The 22,677-nt window shown below is 36.9% G+C and overlaps 1 protein-coding gene and 1 long non-coding RNA gene across 2 annotated transcripts in view; one reads left to right on the forward strand and one right to left on the reverse strand.

Annotated features, from left to right (window-relative positions):
• LOC110832509 (putative tyramine receptor 2) overlaps positions 1-22,677 on the forward strand; it is a 272,216-nt gene that overhangs the window by 32,619 nt on the left and 216,920 nt on the right. The window lies entirely within an intron of this gene.
• The window catches only part of LOC110832513 (uncharacterized), a 192,954-nt gene continuing 190,738 nt past the window's right edge, over positions 20,462-22,677 (reverse strand). Inside the window, exon 3 of the long non-coding RNA XR_002543932.2 lies at positions 20,462-21,545. This is a non-coding gene — a long non-coding RNA (uncharacterized LOC110832513). The remainder of the gene's footprint in view (positions 21,546-22,677) is intronic.

Raw genomic sequence — 22,677 nt, forward strand, 5'->3', positions numbered from 1 at the left:
GGAAAACAAATAATAATAATAAATATAATAAAGAAAATAATCGGAACGCTACAACTTAAACTTAACACAAATACATTTGACTTTTCTTAATTCTCAAGGACGATTTAATTGTTGACGTAATTAAACGTATACAGTTCTATTTATTTATAAGTCCTGTCACAGATTTTAATTAATCTGGACATGCAGTATTTATTGCTGTTTGAATATTAACATATGTGAAGTTCAGTTCACAGTAACTCATTTAAAATTCTTCGTAATATCCAGTGCTTCTTAATGCTTATAATTTCAAGGAAATACGGACGAGTCGTTCTGCTTTAAAATACGAAGAAAAAAAAAACAGACATGTGCGTCCGGTTTACAGTAACTTTTAGTGCAGGCAAATAAATACAAGAAACCAAGGTCTAATGTGCAACAACAAATTTGAAACAGGGCACATTCAAAGATCCCTCATTCAAGGAACAGGCAAACAGGAATTTGCTAATGTTAAATTGAATGTGTCTAATGCGTCTAATATTATTGAAGTGGCTTAAGATACAGTTCAGTGACGAGGTTAATTGAGACGGCGATAAACTTTTCTGAAAGTTCTTAATGTGGTTAAATCCAGGAAGTGGAGATGACCAGTGTGTATATGACGTATGAGTGACTGTAGAAATGCATAGACTACAACATTTTAGTCGGAAAACAGAAAACGAGGACAGCCTGAGAGTCCAAAGCGTGTACAGGAAGACAGTTTTAAAAGTTCTTACAGGAACAGGATATGAACGTGTCATTGGATTAACATACTTCAGATTACAAAGTAATGATGATCTGTTGTAAGCACGGAAAAGATGGCTGCAAATTCTTTATCTTCTAAGCGATTGTTAGCTTCTCAAAAAGTATTATGTTGAATGGAATCAGTTAAACTCTGAGGGATGTTCATTATTTTTTATCTTTGTCAGTAGCTGTTCGCACCTTAAAAATGGGTGTGAACAACTACGATCTGTCCAATAACAGCCTTAAAACATAGTTAAAGAAGTTACTAAACTGATGCTTTAAGATATTATTTTCATGTTTGCAATATTTCTGGGGACTTAGCAGCAGTATTTAACATGAATTGCTTTAATATGTGAAACTGTTATTTTGAACTTTGTTCATCGCATAAATTATGAGATGATAATGTTGCGTCATATTGTGATGATTATAATTGTTTAATTTTAACCGTCTAATCACAATAAAATATTTTATTAAATATTAAAATATTAAAACATCTGACGAAGTATTGCATTTAGAATATTGCATTTGAGTTTATATCGAGTATATACCTGAAGATGGTTCATTGAAAACCGAAACATGTCGTGAAAAAGATGATGCTCTAGTTGTAAATCGAATATTTCGATAGAAAGAGCATCATTTTAATATATTTTAAATATTTTAAATATTGAATGTTAATTGTAGTAATAATGTTTTAATATTTTAATATTTAATAAAATATTTTATTTTGATTAGACGGTTAAAATTAAACACGCATAAATTACACAAAAAATTGTAACGTTTCGGAGCTGAATTCTGTTTTCTTCTTCACTCAAAGAGGTCTGAGAGGACAAAGCCAAGCTGCTGGGCTCCTGATTAAGCTAGCCAAAGACCTTGACCTGAAGCCCAACAGATAGGCTTTGTGTCACCTTCCAAAAGGTCATAATTTTATTATTTAATAATTTACACGATGGGTAAAAGTGTGTAGAACCGTTTCACTTATCAGAAACCTCCAGATTTCTTATACAATGCTGTATTTACGATAAAATGTTTGATACTGCTTTATCAGAGCGAATATTATTACAGACATGAAGTAGTGATGTTCAGCGTTTCCAATTCCCTCATGACAGAGCCATCGATATCTTCCTCTGGCCATGAAATTTTACGTTGTTACAAATGTAGTCAGTTGATTGGGGAGATACTGCATTAATCTGGTAGTGATAGCGTGTGTTATACATATAAATAGGTTATAACTCGTATATAGCTGTAATTCTGCCTCGACGTGTTTAGTTTCATTTCGCAACAAAACAGGTTATTTTGTCGATGTTGTAATTGAACAACTGTTATATGAAACAGTAATTTACGTTTCGTTAAATATTTCACAGTAACCGAAGATTTGGTTTGTGGTTTCAGAATCAACAGTCGGTGACTATTATTACTTCGAGACCGACGTTTTTTAAATCATATCATATCATCAATATGCTTTGACCTGTATTAAATGTGGCTTAAAATTTGTAGTTCCTAACAGCTATTCGCTTCATAATCATCCATAATAAACAACATGCTAATTATGTGTTTACACCTTTTTGAAGAGAACGGTCAGCCAGCTAATCAAGAAACTGCATGCCTTTTATAGAATTCAAAGCTTCGTTACTTATATTCTAAATTTGCCTTTAAAGGGTTAACATTCTTCTGCGTTTCTCTGAAATCCCTGTTCTTCCGTTAATGTAAACAAAACAAAATAAAAGTGAACTGGCTGCATTGTATTTTATTCTATTATGTATTTTAATCTTTACATTTTAAACGAGCTGATGGAAGACAAAAGATTCTTAGCTAAATGGATCAAGACTGCTCCATCTAGTTAAACACAAGGTTAGAGATAGAGTAATGAGGTAGTTAATAAGTTACTCAAAGAACGCGTGTTATGTGTTACATTGTATTAACATTAATCGATTTTATAAAAGCAGCGAGTTCAGTAACAAAACATTTTGAGCGACCGAGCACGTTGTTAACTGTATTAATCGTCTGGTCACCTCCTTCCTGTCCGATCTATTTCCAAATGCTGCAGGTAGCCTACCTAGAAAGGAGAAAGACCAAAACGTAAACAGAACGCAACTTAATTACGTCCCAATGATCCTTCTGCCTGTCCATTTTCATTCATCTTTTTATCATCATTCTGTTTATGCAGTGTATTGCTTCGTGTAAAACTAGTCACTCATCCGGTTAAGAATTGCTCCGTTCTTTATGTAACCCGAAGGTACGTTATAACGTAGGTCACTACTGGACTACATCTAACCCACACACTCACATTTCATTTCTTTTGAGGTCTATTTCAAGTATCATCCTCCCATCTAACCGTACGTTCGTACGGACCTAACTTAATCAATATCAAATTTTAAAAGAAGCAAATTGAATGCACAGTGTCACAGGGATCCAAAGACCGTGACGGCTGGACATTCAGATTTATTGGAGCTAAGGCAAGCAAGATGACTGCACGATCTGCAAGAGAGATTAAGATAATTAATTATAGTGGTATTTCATTACACTTGATTGATGGTATTCTCCTGTTTAAACTGATGGTTCACCAATTATACTTCTTAACGAAGTTAATAATTACTTGCGTAATTGCATTAGAAGAAGGAAGACTGTAACGAAATGAATGTTGTCGGTAGTAATACGATTAACACCTGGAGGTATCAAAGCAGAATCCCGAGAAGCAGTACAATCTGAGACCGATTTAATTCTAAACAAGAAACAAAAGAACATACCGTGATTCGCAATGGTATGCAGCAATGTACTTTATAAACTGAATTATAATTTTATTTTTAGAAGAAGGAATTCAAATTGATAGCTAGAAGGATGCTTAGAATGGTATTATTGAAAACCTCGGTTTTAGACGCCTCGTGTCCATTACGTGTTAATAAAATATCCACTGACGAAAGTGCTTTGAAGAAATAGTAGCTGAAGTGGTCCAGAAATTCTATGCAACCCTAATGTTTATTGCCGTGTACACGAAATCCCGCTACTAGATCCTGTCCTGGGCCAGTTGAATCCAATTAACATTATTTCGCCCTACGTATCCTATCCTTCTGTGTAATAAGCAAATGTTCAAAGGTTGGTTGGTTGATTAGTTGCGTTGTTTGTCACTCGATCGTAGTGGGATAATATTTATGGATACGTGTTTTTATAACCTTTCCAATGGTTATATTGTTTCTGCTTTCTGGTTATATATTGGTGAAGAGTAATTTACTTCAAAACATCTCCTTTTATTTTTTTTATTTTAGTGTCCCCCTTTATAAATATTTCTAGAAGCTACCTAATGGTAGCAGCACTTAAAAAATAAGACTGCCCTGCCATCTAGCGTTATTACTAAACCCTTGATCATCCAAGCACCAATCCCCCCCTCCCACACACACACACAATATGTAGTCATAAACAGTAGCTTATTGTGTTGGTTATCCATGTCTGTTGTTCTATATTGTCCCTAAACAACGGTTCTGATCTATTTTTCTTTTGGTTTATAGTGTATTTACTTTTGGATATTAATTAAAATAGAATGAAAGGAAAGTTAAATTAAGATGGTATCTGAAAGTATGAGGAAAAAACATGCTCCTTGGATAAAATCATTAAGGAAGAAGATAATGGAGGTGTTATAACATATTTGCCGCATTTCAGGTTCTCGCGGCTGCGAGTATGAAGATGACTGCCTTCTGGGAAGTTGCGTTGTGTAGTCAAGCAAAGGTTGAAGGACGTTTCAGATGTGCTTACAGTCTCCCTGACGATGAAGTCTACACGACGCAATATCCAAGAAGGCCGTCATCTTCAAACAAATACTCTTACATACGTAATTTTCCCTCTAAGCAGTGGTACAGTAGCCAAGACACAGCGATTAAAACGCGGGAACTGGTTACATTATCTTTAACAGACTATCTCAAATTACGCAGAAACGTGTTTGTGCTTTTGTCGCGTGTTGCGTTAGACGATGTTCCACATAACGTGTACAGAAATGTTTGTAAACAACCATTCCGCTGAAGAGCGTTGGTGACCACAACCTTTCATCAACAACGAAGTGCCCTTCCTTCTCCCCGTTACAAAACCCAGAGGTCGATACTGACGGTCACGCATGATGCTTTGACCCCTGCTCGAAACCCAGACGTTACTAGGAAGGAATTGCTTTTCTTGCTTCAAGAGCTTGGTCGTAGTAAACTTTGACACAAGTAGTACCCTCCTGTCGATACTAAATTCTTTTAATTATTCCTTTAAAGTACAGCGGAAACTGCATGTACCACGTGTTTTAACTTCAGATAACTGCATTTGTCCGCAGAACGTGTTTATAGATTTAGTATGATTCTCAAGAAACAGTGATTATTTTCACAAACTCCATTAACCGGTCAGCCTTAATAACGGAGACGCCTTATGTTCGCGTTAAATTTTATTTAGACAAATGTGATTTTTAAAAGGGTTTAATTAAATATTTTCATGAGATGATAAAGTTGCGTCATATTGTGATAAATATATATTTTTGTTTAAATCTTGTCAGTCTAATCACAATAAAATTACTATTAAATATTAATAATATAAATATTTTCAGTTTTAGGGTAGCCTTCTACATTTCAGACCAAATAAATTAGGGATTCCTAACTTTCCGGAGGTTATTGAGGAATAAGAACGTGGAGGTCACACGAATGTATTACAATTATTTCGTTCTATTTTCATCAACTTTTGTTTGGTTCTTGTCGCACGAATTTGTAACGACATTCTTAGACTGTTTTCGGAGACATTATTCACATTAGTGCTGTACCAGATTCCAACACTTGGTTACAATGATGTGACATGAACTAATTGTAAGTACTGCAGAGACTATTCGCTTCTCAGCATTGACTTTTCAGAAGTTTTTCAATCAATTTCAACGTCCAAATAATTAATCCTGTGATCGGATAAACTTGCCTGAGTGGTGTGACTACATTCATTCTGGTACTCGGTGGTGTTTTGTGAGACCACTGATCCGCATCTAACCACGTTCAATAGCGCAACTTCAAAGCCAGACTTGGAACTTTGAAACTAAGTCCCACTTTCAACGTTAAAGCTACAGGTCGGTATCTTGCCAATTGAGGACCTTCATAGGTTGTACTATTCGCCAGATATTAGGATGAGCATGGAGGAGTTGTTAAATGCTTATAAATTTTTGGTTGCAAAACGTTCAGGAAGGAGCCCACTCAGAAGACCTAGACATAGTTCGAGGGATACTACTGAAATGGATAAGTAATGAATAGGGTTTGTTTGTCTGAATCATTCGGGTTTCGCAAACGTCAGGAAATATAACTAACAAGACTTTGTCCGATATTAGATTATCAAAACGGTATAATTGCAAGTAACTGCCAACTTCTCATAAGTTATCGTGGTTTATACTTCTTATCAATAATTCTATTTATTATTCATACATTTCTGTACCATCTTCCGCGTTTTAGGTTTCTATCTTCCGTTTTCCTCCTTCTTCTTCTTCTTCTTCTTCTTCTTCTTCTTCTTCTTCTTCTTCTTCATCATCATCATTAAGTTTTTTCTGTTGATATGAATAATCAGTATTTTATAAATTATCTTATTTTAGTGCACTTTTATTTGTTTGTAACTCCAATTTAATTTAGAGTATTCAGCAATTAATTAGTTTGCGTCCGTATATAAATAATTGATTACGTCAGTACACAATATATTTGTATTAAAATATAAGAAAACATTTTTGGAGGCAAGGAGGAGACTTGTGATATTAGAATAAGAATAGACATAAGCAAATAATGTAACGTTAAGGGGATGGAGTCCTCCGTCATACGCGAAGAAACAGGACTACGGATTTCTAATCTTAGTTATCAATTCAAGTCTGCCACAGCTGCGTCATTCCGAACAATCCATTTGCAGAGTGACTCACCAGGAAAGATACAAATAGAACGCTGACTGATAAGATCTTTTGTAGGAAGAAAATACGTAAAGACTGTGTCGGAAAAGGATTTCCCCATAGAGTATGTGATACAGTGTAAATGGCTGTAGAGTGGTCGCGCCGATGATGGAGGCAGTAAGGACCACTCAAACTTGGGTAAACTTCTACGAGAGTGAACGACGGCAGTATCTCAGAAGACTGTCAGTAGCTCAGGCTGTTTGGTGTTGAATGGTGGTAAGATAATTGAATCGGAAATAATATCGAACGGAGTGGTCGTTGACTGATATAAGGTATTATCCAGTTATTTGAATGGAAGAATTGAGGAAAACCACGAGAAATCTATCATGATAGCTGGTTTTGGGCATAGGGTTGAACCCCTGACCTACCGAATACGATATTGAAATCCCAATCGTTCTGTCGTAACGTTTGGCTGTGGATGGCGAAACTCGAAAAATAGGTCGTGGCCGCAGGTACTGGGATAAGTCATACAAAGGCACAGGTTTAGACGTTGGGGTTCAAAAAGGGTAAAATTTATCAACACTTCAAAGCCAGGGATTTCATATATGGGTTTAGTATGACCATCAGTAAAAGAACAGCGATTGTGTTCTGAACCAGCATAACAAATAGATCCTTGCAACAGATTTGAATTGTGTTTTCTTTGAGGTTGGAACTGAAACTTTAAATATTATTTATACGAGCTTCCTCTTTCTCTGAATTATCTCTGTAGCTTTCACGGCGACTGAGAAAAATGAATTCTTATCGGCCAACCAGCCGTGTAAGGTAGTTTAATGGTCCTCGTCTTCAGGGTACTGTCAGATATCCTGAGGACGAAGATGTTTCTCGAAACGTTGGTGTTTTCTTCATTAAGCCACCTTACAAGGCTGGTAGCCCGAGAAGAATTCATTATTCCTATCTCTGTCTCTGTCTCTCTCTTATGCTTTCACTACATGATACTCTTAACGCCTTCACTATTATTCTGTCCTCATCAAAAAGGCGAGCTGACGTTGTCTGGGAGGCTTTTCTTACTCCAGAAATAGTGTCTGTCACTTCGTCCTCATTATGTTATCTTCTGACATTCCTAACTCTTACTTGTCCGGGTTCACAAGGTTAAACCTGCTGGATACAGTGGCATCAGAACCAGGAAATAAGACTTCATTTCATTCAAATAGTTTCCTAGCCATTCGCTTTGATCACTCAGAAATGGATCGTATCAAGTTAAACTTTGATAACGGAAGTAAACCGTTGTTTTGTGGAAATTGGTGAAACTGTTCAGAGGAAAATGAAATATGAAAAGATTTCGAAGTCATTCCAAGCAAAATATAAAGAAAGCAGAATGAAAGTTAGAGCCATACAAGTTCTGAAAATAATTTGGAATATCAAAAGTTTATAGTAAAAGTTTTTAGGGGAGAAGTTTCAATGAGTAAAGTGACAATACACAGGCACCAGGAGTTCCTCATCGTGATTGTCTACTGCTGTTCCATAATGGCCACTGGGAATTTTGGCTCAAGTCGTAATGCTTCGGGAATCAATCCAATCTCGACAGCAACACCGACTTTGAGGCGATATGCGATTTTGTTGGAGACAGGGTTAAATTAACAAAGGGCATTACATGAGATTTGAGGTACTCAAGGCGGTGAGTTTTAAGATGGCTGTCTTATGGGTTGCTGCGCCGTGTAGTCTGGTAGACGTTTACCGACGTTTCAGAGCTCCTTGCAGCTTCCATCTTCAGGGAGCAAAAACCAAGAAGACAGCCATCTTAAGATGACGATGTTGTTTTTCCGGGTTGTGGCGCCGTGTAGACTCGTAGGTAGACATCTGAAATCTGAAGGTGCTTTATAATATGTAATTTTTTTCGTACTTTATCCACAGTCTAAAATACAAATAGATATAAAAATAAAAATGTAAATATAACTTGTCGGAAGCTGAATCTTCTCCATCTTCAGCTTAAATTGAAAGGACAGAGATCCTTGCTTTTGAAGCTAATAGTTGAACTACCCTCAAGCCTGGGCCTAGCTCAACTATGGAACCATTTATTGAATTAAAATTCAGTTTGATGTCTAAAAAATACATATCGACGATAAAATAAGTAGGGATTTTAGACACCAGTAGTGATTTATTATACAAAATACTATACCAATATTTGCTTCCTATAAATTTAATTAGGGTTTTAATTATTTTTTCGAGTAACACCACCTGCAATATTATTTGTTATTCTGCTACGGCTAACTTTCGGTTTGTACGTATTAACACGCAACACAACACTAATATTCAGTTCTGTCTATTTAATCATAAACTAAATGGCTTCATTTGCTTTAGTATCATATTTCGATGCGTTGGAATACAGTTCGTGAAATAGCGGCGTAAATAATTTGTAATATTGACAGGTCGTCGTTGTAGGAAAAATTTGACTTTCGTAGGTAGAATGACGAAGAAAGTTGAAGTGATGATTATTGTGTTTACATCGACTACAAATAAAGGAGATGTGAGAGTGCTGTATTAGATATCACTAGTTCTGTATCCTAGATATCAAAAGTAAATGTATCGAAAACATTTATTTCGAAATAGTAGAATATTCAAACACTTGTAAGCAGATTTAGAAGCGCACAATTAACTTGAAAACGCACAAAATTATTTTTGCATGTGCTTCAATTTGAATTCTGAATCCATGGTACCTACTACTTAAAAAATACACTCCGACTACCTTATTTTCTTATTTCAGTGGGCATGAGCGAAGAAGTTCAATATCCACGAGTAATCAGCTTACAGAGGACGAGGGAGCTTTTTTTTAGTTTCCTTTGAAGTGACAAGAACATAACAAAGCAGAGAGGAAATAAAGACTTTATTATTCTATGATTTGAAGCGGGCAAGAAATTGATTGACGAAAATACAAAGTTCATCGTGACAGCAGTTGGAGTAAATTTCTGTGAATTTTTATTCGTGATAGTCCATACGGAATACTAAAGTTTAATTAACCACGAAAAACAAAAGCAGAAACTCTTATTTATAAGATGCCCAGTTCATAACTGAGTAAAATTCTCTTTGATGTTAGCTAAGCGTCGCATCATTTTACTAAGACCCTCAGAAATTCCGAATTTTAAATTGGATTGTTAGCCTTTATAAGAAAGAGAATTTAATGTAATAAAATATTACGGGTTTTCCTGGATGAACCATATGCTCAGATTCATGTTGTGAAACATTGAACATCGTCGTCTTCTGATGGCTTAGTCTGATTGCTTCTCTTTATCTTTACATATTCCTTTGATTTATAATGAAATATAAGTTCCGCATTTCCTATTCTATTCTGTATAATAATCTATTCTTTCATTACAGATAACTGTTTTATAAAATGTTGAATCGTGTAGTCTGGTAGTTGAGTAATCGCCCTGACGATAAAGGCAGTAAGCACCTCCGAATTGTACCAGACTATACGTTGTAACATGCCGGAAGACAAGTCATCATCATCATCATCATCATAATTATACTCGCCGCCGTCAGAACCTTAAATCTTGCTTTGTAATTTTTTTTTCTTGTTCCGTGTACCTCTGTCAGCCTGTTACTTGTTTCTAGTATTACAGAAGGTTCATATTTGCTACGATCTCAGTGCATACAAAATGGAGAAATCTACACAAAGAAATACACTAGACTTCTGATGTACGTAATAAATGCGCTAAATCTCTGAAGTTAAGTGCATAAAATCGATTCAATTCCTTGTTTGACAAAGCCAGCCAAACCTGATTCAATCACGTTAGGTTAAGAACAATTTCATTTTGTGTTTCTCTTTGTAAGATCCAGGAGACGGTATCTGGAGTTTGTTTTATGCTAGGCGAAGGAAATGTTAAATGACGAAAAAGAGGAAATCGAATTATATTCCATTGCCTTGAGTATTCTGTGGTTTGAGACTTTTGAATTCCGGTAAATTGTTCTTTGTTTTCCCTTTAATAAAATATTTGATTAAGTGGTTCTACTGCACGACCACTAATTCACTGTTTAAAGAGTCATGTCATGAATTGAAGTCGGCTGCCTTCTGGGAAGTTGCGCCCTGCAGTGTCGTAGAAATCGGCCGATATTTCAGAGATGCTTTCTGCCTTTCTTTATCACGACGACGACAACTATCAGTTTTCGGTCGATAATTTATAAATAATTAGAGCTAAATGTGTGAAATATAGGCTAGAGAACCACAAATTTACCTACAAATTCAATAATAGTTTTTTACATATCAATAATTTCAAGCATGGAGACTGCGAAGTTTGAGGTTATATCTGATAATCTATTGCAGGCGCAATTATACTAGTAAAAATTATACACTGAAATAAATTGATAAATAATATCATTATTAATTCCTGTAAATATGTAAGAAAAATTAATGATAAGAAACAAATAATGGAAAACAGTTTGATGTAGGACATATTCCTGATTCTTGTATGCAGTTCTAATTTCTCCTTGGCGTGCAACATGCCCCGTTCTACCGATATTCCTTGATTTGACCATCCTACTAACTGGTGAAAAGTATAAATTATGAATATACTATTTACTCTGTTTTCTTCAGCGTCCAATTACATATTATTTTGCGTATAGGTCTGAGATTAATACGAAGCTACTGCGAAGGGACACTTATCGTGCTTACAGCCATACACCCAGAGATCTAAACAAATTTTCCTACTTATGTTTATTTTTATGGTATGAGACACGACATTTTCTCATTATACTAAGATAATCACTCTTGGGGTCTTCTGCTGTAGCGTCTAATATTTTACAGATGCCTGGTACCTAATTATGTGTCTGGGTTCTGGAACACTTTCATGATACAAGTCAAAGCAGTGCTACATTTGGAATCCAACCCGAAGACCTCTAATTGGCTATAAGCTATTACTAATCCCGTTGAAGTCACTAATCATATATTTGTTTACCTCAGGGGCATTCACTGTTGGTCAGCAAACTGGAGCAAAACTGGTGTGTCGAATAACAAAGAAGCTGTGGACGCCTTTGTGGTGGAAATTTGTCGAAGTCGGGGGGTCATGACCGCGTCTCGCACGAGCACACACAGAGAAATAGCCTTTGTTTCTGTCATGGTATGAGCCCACAAGTCTCCCACTAAACACCACGTAGACTTCAGAGACAGAATTTGTCAGATGACTCACAATATAAACGTTTTAACGTAAAGTGGAGCCTGAAATTAAATTTGCAAGCCAAAATACTGATCAGGGCTAATGGAAGCAGTAAGCACTTCTGAAACGTCGGCCAGTTGCTACAGCACTACAAGGTACAACATCGTAAATTTTGAAGCTGCACTTCACGAAAGAACAGTTATGTACTGTGATACTAAACTGAAACCAGAAGCAGGTCCGACACCCCATTCTCCCCCGTGACACTCGGGGGTTAAGATCGCCTGATAGCTAGGCCGCATATCATAATGTTTTACTCTTATTTTAATAATAATAATAATAATAATAATAATAATAATAATAATATATTTGGTTTAGAACTATATACAGAGATCTGTGGCCGCCTAACACCAGGTTTTCACGGCCACAGTCCTTACATACGTAGCACTATTAGCACTACTGCTTACTACAACTAGTCACTAATGCTACTCTACATGACTATTCCTTAATTCCTAATACTATTTACATAACTCTTGTTGTTATTGTCGTATTGTTCTCGTGCCTTCTACCCCAGTGGCAGTTCTAAATTCCTAATTTTGACCTGTCTTTTACATCTTACTTTGTACAGAAATTTCCCTACATCCCTGACCTCCGTGTCATTCGTAGTGCTTAAAATTTTCTTGAAGGCCAACTCTTCACCAACGGTGAACCACTTGTTCCTCAGGAGCTGTTCCCTCCACCTCCCGGTTTCCGTACACTTTAATAGTATGTGAATCTCGCTTTCTGTCGCCCCACATAAAGGGCATATTTTTCCATCCATGCCCCCCCTCATCCCTCTCAGCTTCCAAATACCCGCTCTGAACCATGCCCATCCCTCCCTCTCCACCCTCGTACAGCAACCAATGTAACCCTGTCTACCCCACCCTGATTTCATCTCCCCGTACAACGCCAAAGATCTCTTTTCTCTAATTTTAGCAAAAACGTTCTGTCGTTCTATGGCGTTGCACCTCTCCTTTAAAATTTTAAGTTTATGAAGCACTGAAATTTGTTATTAGAATCCTGGTACGTTACTGGCTAGTTATTCTGTTTTACAGTTGTTGGACAAGATTCAAAAGGTTAACAAGAGGATACAAATTCTGTTATTCTTTGCTTGTTGTTACATTTCTAGTGAAATACTTTCCTTTCCAACTGTGTCGCTACTTTAATACTAGTCCAAAAACAAGAAATTCTGAATTGATGAAACACTTTCGGGCGTCTTAGCTAATAATGTGGCGGTACACGGAAACTGAATTTCTTTGAAAATACGAAGAAAGAATTGACGGGAGAACGGTGAAGTTTACACAAGAAATTCACAATCAGTATTTTTAAGTAAATAACTAAACTAATTCCATATAAAATTGTCTTTCTTGAAAACCTAACTAATTACTCGCCCAGCTAGTCAAGAAATCCCTTGGCTTTTATTGAATTTGAATGCTTGTTACCTTGTTTACAAGAGCATAAGGAACGCTTCGTAATTTTGGTAATGGCTTGTTTTCAGATGCTTTGACGTGTAATCAATCAATATCCGACGGTCTAATATATACATCCTGTTGGCATTCTTTGCTTAAAAACTAGGAAGAAACGATGTTACGAAACTAACGGTTCTCAGTGAAGTTTTACGCGATGTAGCAAAAGCCACAGAATTACAGGAGCAAACTTTGCTACATAGAAATAATATTTACGCATGAATGATAATTACACGTTTCGATACGCAGATGTGCACGTGCATTTATTTTCCCGGGACACGCAATTCTTTATTTCTTAATTCAGAAAAGGAAGCGTGGAGAAATAGTAAATGCATGGTTAAGACAATTGTCACCGACGCTCGCCAAAATATTAACGCATGAACTGAGAACTTCTCTTTTTCCCCGTTTATTTATCTATTACTTTATCTTTATTGTTTCCGCTTTATTCATTTCTCATTGTTTCCTTATATATATTTCTATATTTTTCGTTATATTCTTCATTTCCTTCTATTTTTCTTTTTGTTGTTTAATCTATTTTTGACTGTAAAATATCAGCGTTAGTTCTTCTATATATTTTGAAAATATAAAATACAGAATTTAAAAAAGTCCTCATGACATTGTCTACTGGTAAGTCCTCCTATGTCGTATTCGGGAGACCAAGAATTTTAATCTCGACATCAATATTAGCGATCAAAAGGCCGCTGGAAATTTTCTATATCACTTCCGGAAAATTTCTCGGTTAATACAAATAGAGTTTAACTTTGCCATTTACCGATCATAGTAATCTTTCTATTCGACACTACAAAGTTTCGGCCTATGCAACTGAGAAAATGTCGTTAAGGAGATTAATGAACCAGCAGACAACAGATGTTCTGACAGTGAACTATCTTCGTCAGTCCTCTTGGAGCTTGTTTTAGAAAGCCAGAAGTATTTTTAATCTGCATACTTTGTAATGTAAAAGTAATATGCTCGTAAGTCGTCATTTTAAGAAGATTACAGATTGCAAAAGTATCAGTAATTTTATTTTCTTCTGCTATAAAGTTCGTTCTCAGTAAAATGCTGTGAAATAAATGCGACCAACAGACTGTACTCTGCCTGGACGTACCACGACACTTTGTTCAAACGGATAACTTTTTCGAATGCAAAACTGTGTGTGTGCGTGCGTGCGTGCGTGGTGGGGACTTGAGGGAAAACTAGAAGAATTGCTCCTACGAGACTATTCGCCTTGATGAATGTTAACTTGTTTCCTGTATCGCTTTACAATCCTCTCTTTGGAATTACCAACGATTTATAAACCAGTCTTCCATTTATATACCCCTGATCGTCGAATCACCTCTTTGCAAAGCTTTTGAAGAACTTCGTGTGAGTTACTTATTTTAGAAAAGTTAAATTACATTCAAATATTATGAACGTCAGCTTTCTAAGTCTAAAAAGTCTTCAAAAAGATTTTTAAATAATATAAAATACATAACTGAAAAGAAAAACGAATACGTGTCTAATTACTTTTATCGCAAACATAGTAAGAATTTTCGTAATTTCCACCCTCGGCGTAACTTAATTTAACACGACACCCACCAAATCAGTAAGAGCCGAAACCCTAATCAAGATGCATACTTTACATGAACAAGAGTCTCGTTTCTTTGTGAGTTCACGTTAATTGGCTGACTCTGCGTTAGGTAAAGACATTAGGTGGGCTGCGTCCCACTTTGAATTCTTGCTTACTAACTTTGCTCATTAAAATTCTGTGAGATGAATAGGCCACAGCTTCACTCAAATTCTGTTTGAGCGGTAATCGACGGCCGCTTCATGTCGTGGGGAAGGGGTAGGCTACCGAAACTACGGACAGCTACAGGACTGTTTAATAAGCGCAGCAAGTAAAGTAATTAGCATGAAAATACGTTAGGGGGCCGCGGGATAAAACAGGCACAAGAGCGGACCCCTTCAAAACAGGCAGGTCTAACATAACGCAACCTCTGAGGTTATATCAGCGTCAATGTTTTTCTTCTGGGTTGTAACGCCGTGTGGACTTGGACACTGCGTAGTATTGGCTCCCTGGAAAGGTTCACTGTATGAGATGTAGTCTTATGGGGGGGGGGGGGGGGGAAGAAAAAAAAATTCGTAACTTACGTTTTTGTTCCTAGTTTCACACTAATCAGTTAATGTCTACAGTAATAATGTTCGTATTTTAGTGACGTAAAGGAGAGACATCAGAAGGAAGGAAATGAATGAAATGAAAGGAAGGAAAATAAGAAAGCCTATAATTCTGCAGATGACATGAAGTAACAACACACTCGAAAGAATTTTTTATTGTTATAATTACCAATGCTGCTTGGAAGCCACAACATTCACTAGTGGATTTGACACAAAATTTTCTTTCATTAAAACAGTGACATTATCTTTTTCTTTACTTACAACCCAATAATAAACTTTAAATAAAAAACCTTATTTTATATTTATTTATTTTCATACATCATTTAACATGAAGTGTAAATGAAGGAAATCTTTTTTCTGCAATGTCTAATTATATATTAGTCTTTATGCATTTATAATTGAAAGGATTCGCCATTCTACATGCGGATATGCAAACAATCGAGAGAAAATGGAAGTTCTGAAGGTAAACAAATGCCGGAGGATTAATCAGGACCGATGTTCGTGCATGTGAACGGCCGTCTACCGAAACCTTGCCACATGCCTGAGATTTCATGTTCACAGAAATATGAAGATGGCTGTCTTCTAAGACGTTGAACAGTTTGGTCTGAGACAAAATCCCACAAGACAACCGCCTCTTCTCATGCAAATTTACTCCTGGACCCAACGCCACTACGTCCTTGCTGCTCCAGTGCTTTCGACCGTCTAAGCAGCGGCTCTGTTTTCAGAAACCTGAAAGGCACAGGCCTATTGTTTCCCTGTTACGTGGATCGTGAGCGACATCTGAAGATCTTCTTCTGTCACTACACACAGATGACCGACGTAATTGAGATTTGAGGTTCTCACGACGTTCAGTTTTAAATTGGTTGTCTTCTGGGTTGCAGCGCCGTGTAGCCCCGTAGAAGTTTAACAGCGTTTCCAAGGTCTTTGCTTCCTCCATCATCAGGACGATGGCTGCCATACTACGTGGTGCAACAATCCAGAAGACAGGCATATTCATGTTCGCAGCCATGAGAACTCGAATCGTTCTTCCAATTTGTATTATTCCTTGAAAATGGTCGACGCACTATTGATTTTCAGTGCTTTGTAAACTAATAGTGATGATAATGTTTATTTATCTAAATAATAAGAAACGCATTCCGAACGTATTATGAGTCCTGTCACCCAGTAAGGACAAATGCGTCTTCATGATTGCTCTTGCGTCCTTCAGGCGACTTGTAGAAGGTTATTTGTGCATTTACGTTATTAGAACAATGGGACCTTACATCAGTATCAAGTAGGTCTCTTTGCGTATAAATATATTGCGAGAAAGTAGTCCAGAGAGCTATTTCCAAACTCACACACATCAGAAACTGGAGCAGGTAAATGTTTGTACGTACGGTGAGGTCAGGGGTTTGCAGTCTCTTAGGGATCCCAGTGTTAAGGCCGCCTCACTAAATGCATGCAGTTATACCCAGGAAACAAAAAAACCAACGCAGTAAGGGACAAGCGATCAGAAATGCCGGATTTATCTGAGTTAGAATAGAGGCTAATTCACATGCAGACGGCCTGATGAGTTGTGGCTTAAGCTCCTTCTGGATGCTTGAATCTCTTGAAGGGAATACTTGGTTGTTGCCAGATATCTTACCAGATTCTTTCCACCTCTTCTGTGTATGTATGTTACAGTCGAGCTATAAAATCCGGTTCTTTCAGAATGCGTAAGAACATTCAGCAAATTATGATAGATGTATGTTATATTTCCTAGGCATGTGAGATTTGAGGTTCCCACGGTGATGAACATATCAGTTGCGGTCTTCTGGGCTGCAGATGGTTGCCAACGTTACGGAGGACGTTAGTAACCGTCTAAGAACGCAAGGTATCATAACGCAGAAGAACAGCATTGCCAATACAGTGAATGATCTCGGTAATGATATGGCCCACTGCATTTTTCTTATTACATTTAGAGGCGTTCGAGTTTTATCAGCGTCGGTATGTCTGTCTGTATTTGCCCCGGTCAAGTGTGCCTCTTGTCATCACATAGTGTTCTTTGTTTATATCAATCTGACCGCAGAGACCTTACTTCCTACTGGTCTTTTCATAGATAAATAATCTAGTTTATTCATAGACAAATGTAAAGAATCGACTTGCTTAGTAATTACGTTTTCTGTATTACACAAAAGTGCTAAACATATAACCGTTTTAGTTTTGATGAACAGATGACAAATGCTGAAATGTCCCAATAAAATGAGTAACCATAACAAACCTCACAGTAAGAAAATTACTCCATTGTTTCATGTACGGTTATGAAACTGCGGTTATAACGCTGGCCTTGTAATCCTGGGGTCTCGGGTTCGATTCCCGGCGGTGCCCGAATTTATAACTTGTGTTGGGCAAGGCCGTGGTCTAGGCAACACGGAGTTTTCCTCCGGGGGCTTCCCCGGTTTCTCCGTGGCATCCCAACAATTGCTCCATTCACACACAGAAGAAGGCAATGGCAAACCACTTCTGGATCATCTGCCAAGAACGTATATGAACAGGTCCCAGTCCGAGAAAAGGATGGAAGGATCCTGTTCATATGGACCTGTCGTCAGACAGAACACTAAATAAATAAAATAAATATAAACATAACTGGTTCTTTTGGAAACCACAATATTGTGAAGACAAGTTGTGAAAATTTCTGCCCGCAACCAGCCACAGTTTTATTTTGGTAACATAGTGTGTCTGAACCGTCATTTCCATGATTAAAGCCTTTAGATTCTCCGAATATAATTGTCATACAAATGTTCAGATAACACGCACTAAGGTATTTCCAGTTGGCACCCAAACGTTGAATTTTATCTCATTGAAACATCCGTTATCTTCTTTGCAAACTTCATCCAAAAGTACGGAACATAGATTGTTTAATCAACAAATGACATTAGTATTTTGTTTTGTTGTATTGTTTTAAAACTTTTACCTGAATTTTGTATGCCTTTGTAAATGTACAACAAAACAACGTTAACCCTTTGAAGCCGGAGCTCATCTAAATAAATTAAAAATTCGATCCGTACCTCAAAGAAAACAACGCTTCACCATTATAAAGATTAACAGGTTAACGCTGTTTATGGAAATGATTGAAGTCCGTAAATACATTCTGTAGAAAAAAGCGCAGACTTACAGATTGTTGAAGGTGATATACATAAATCACCAATGTGATCTACGAAACAAGTTGGAAATAACTCAAACGTGGAGGTCCCCAATACTTAACGTGGTGAATATTTTTAAATAGTTACAGGTTCAGACGTAGTAAAAGGATTGATGTCTTCTAGGTTGTTGCGGTGGCCCTGATGATAGAGGCAGCACGGAACTCTAAAAACGTCGGTTGACGTCTATCAGACTACTTGGCGCAACAACGCAGAAGACAGCAATCTTCAGACTTGCCGCCGTGGAAAACTCAAATCGTACTTAAGCATAGTAATTTCATAACACGCTGACTTCCGTGAGAGTCGGCAGTCGGTCGACGCGATAGACATCGGCGAGTCACAATGTTCATGCACTGAGGATTCCTTTTGCCAGTGTAGTATAAGGGTCACAGGTGGGACACGGCACGATACGTAAGCCCAGAAAAATCGCTCGGTGAAAACGTGGCAATATTTTGTTTTCTAATACGACTAATAGTTTTAGAATGAATAACATTTAAATTACGATGTACGCTACTGAAAATTATATAATTGTGCCTATTCACTTCTATAATGAGAAAATTCACCAATCAATAATGAATATCTAAATATATTTTAAGAATCTTTTGTAAAAATGTTTTACTATTAACAAGCATTTATATTTTAGAGTAGTATACCACATTTACAAATCCTCGGAGATAGATTGCTCTATGCAAGAGAAAAAGTTTCACGTGTCATAATTAAACACCACGACGTGTTCAGTTTATGTTCGGAGTGGAGGTATGTTTCCAGGAATTCCTCGGCCCTAACTGGAGGTAATTTCTTATGTATTTTTGGGATTTACAATTGCGTTTTAGATTGTAGACGAAAGAATAACATTTTCTGAACTAAAAATAACAGCTGTCTTCAGTATTTATTAGGGTATTTAAACGTGGGGTCTTGAATAGGTCTGGGAGTTCTTTGTCTGTTTGAAAACATGATTATTTGGAAAGAAATTCACTTCAATCCATTTATGGAACGTGTGAAATGGTGAAGTCTGAATGGAATGTGGGCGTCGTTTTGTCGAGCATCCGATGCCTGAAGGGGGGCGGGGTATGTTTTCAGTTGAGTGGATCTTATACAGGTATATTCCTGGATAGAGCAGTGGCAGCACTGAATGGAATTACTGTCTTCTTGTGACAGATGCAAGCTGCAGTATCGGCTTAGCCGTTGGCTTGAAAGCTGTTTCGAAGCCATATTTTGATTTAAAGACCTGCAATGGGACGACATTCGTTGCTTTGTGCTGATATTTACTCGTATTACACAGTATTAGATATACTGTGTGCGGATGAATTAATGTGTTGAATAAGCTGTGAACTGCCGGAAAGGGGAAATACACCAACTTCATGGTTGGGCGCAGACATAAAACTCCCGCATTATAAAAATAGCATTACGAGGTGTCGCACAACGTTAGAGAAATCGGGTGATGGGTTTTGATTTGTGTCTATTGGCTCGATATAGGTACCAGTGGCGGGTTCTCTTACAATACATTAATGAACCTTCGGACTTAAAACAAACGAGACGTTTTATGTCCAACTGAGGGAGGGTCAGATTCTAAACAGAGACGCCATGGAATTGATTTTCAGACGAACACAGTGCAATAGATATTTAACCTTTTCATGCTGTAACTCGTATAAATAATATTTGAGAATCCAGTCCGTAAATCAACATCCTCCTTTCAACATTACGAAGGTTAATTGGTTAATGCTGTTTCTGTAAATAATCGCTGTTTATAATGATAATTACCTGAAACCCATAAATATAGTATGTGGAGTTACTGATTGTTAATGCAGGTGGTACATATAATTACCACAATAATTTAGAGGGTTAAATACCTATTCTGAATTTGTATTGAAATTATTTCGAAGAGAGGCAAATTCAGCAATTTTATTAGACTCCAATGAACACCATATAAACAGTTTTGATTTTGAAGGGAGCTGAGTCCTGGATACATAAAATCTAAACAGTATTACACTCTCAGATTATTTCGATAGCGTTTTCAGTGTTCATAAACTTTGCTATCTTCAGTGTGAAACAGATTCAGTGACGAATAAGATAACAGCGTTTGCGCACGTCAAGTTTAGTTTCCGTGCGCGTTCCATCTACTAAACAAAACGACGCCGTGCAGCGGCGTCCAGTAGCAGTCGCTAGTCTGTGAGAGAAGCGTCGGTCCAAATCGCCACTCGCATCCAAGACATCTGAGACGTCTTTCGCGCGTCGGTTCTTTCTCTACGCCAGAATAGAATTATACTAGCACATAAAACAGCGAAAGTGATTTTGAAAATCGACACGTCTTGAAGGACGCTGCTTGATGAACAGTAATTACTTATAAATTAATGAAATCATGAATATTTGACGTCCTCATGTGTTTCAACCGTTAAAGTTGAATTAAGTTAATTAATACAGGACAAAATAATTTATTTAGATACAAAAATTAAAATTAAACTAACTCTGTAGTGTTATAGTGCTTTGAGTTTATCGTATTATATACAATTTTATATTATTATTTTAAAGATATTTAATATGTATGTTTCTAAACGAATGTATGAACGTATATTACAGTGAAAAGTCAGTATCATTAGTCTCGTCAGTGAACTTAATATTTTTACAAGTTTCCACCTGAATTTATAAAGGAGGTGATATTTTTAGGCCTTTAAGAACAACTGTGTAGCGTATAATGTTACTGGAAAAATGAAATCTTTTACGGACGAACTCAAAAGATTTATTTCATTCATGCTGTGTTGTTAAGACCATAAACAGAGGACCCCAAATGTAGAGTCTTGTTGTAGTGACTTTGAAATATCATATTAAATCGGACGACTCCAAACATCTTGTTGGTCCAGACTTGATGATAGTTTTAGTTTGCTGAATTGAGAGAATCCGTGGTGATTAGGAGAAGAACTGCAATGAAGAGCTGCTTCGGATTGGTGATCTGCTTCGACGCGTTTCCAGAGCCCTGCGAAATTTGGAAAGCAATTTAGAAGAAATAAAAAACAAATTAAGGTATGCAGTATGTGACATGAATTTTATAGCTGTGTTTCTCAAATTCTTGCTGTGTGATGTTTAAGATCAATAGTGGTATATTTTGGAAGTACTGAAGTGAATTAAAACAGAAAATTATTAACATATAACAAGAGTAATATCATCGTGATAATTATAATTTGTTAATGAATTATGAAGGAAATTTTATAATTTATAACTTCGTAATTTGTTATAACCAACTACCTGACCAACTCCGTGACACAGTCTACGTCCTGAGAATTTAACAATAGCTCATCTATTCAAGAATTATTTCGCAGTATGAAAGCCGAAGTTTCATTACCCTCATCACAAAAGCCCGCTATGGGACCTTATCTTGAGCCAGTTAAGTCCAGTCCACACCCTTTCACCCAATTATTTTCAGGTTCAGTTCAGTATTATCCTGTCATCTCCGCCTATGTCTTCAAAGTAGTCTCTCACCTCAAGTTTTTCAGTCAGAATTCTGTACGTATTTTTCATCTTTCCATGCGTAGAACATATGCTTCATAAAATTTCAAGAATTTCTTGACTATGTGAGCAATTCTTTAGCTCCTAAACAAGCACTAGGTCTGTGACTTTGGTTAATTAAGCATTGCCTTCATTAGCGTTCGTCGAAAATGTTACATTACATTTAATTTGCCTAACATTGTTTAACTGTATCGATTTTATAGGACGGCAGTTAGTTAAACAGTTACGTTCTGGCTGTAGTTTGCGCGAGTAAAAACTATGGGAAACTTTAAATTTGTCGGTAATAACCTCAGGCTGTCGTACCATCCTCATATTTTAATTTGATCACGTGGACAATATTTATGAGATATGAAGTTCACACTGGGGTGAAGTTATCCGTGGTGCTGTTCTGGGTTGTGAATCCGTGTGGGCATCGACTTTACTGAGGGACATACTGCCTCCATCTTCAGGTACTTCAGCCAAACTGTAAGACCAAAACTGACAATTTAACTTTTATATTAAACCTCGTTACTGTCGCAGCAGCGTTAAAGGTTGGCATTGTAGGCTTTTATTTGATGATAGGAAAACAGAAAGTAAAATTTGGTATGACCTCTAGTAGCATG

This window comes from Zootermopsis nevadensis, unplaced genomic scaffold, assembly GCF_977971745.1.
Source record: "Zootermopsis nevadensis isolate Lab colony 2312 unplaced genomic scaffold, Znev_1.0 Znev_ptg000001l, whole genome shotgun sequence".
Taxonomy (NCBI): Eukaryota; Metazoa; Arthropoda; class Insecta; order Blattodea; family Termopsidae; genus Zootermopsis; species Zootermopsis nevadensis.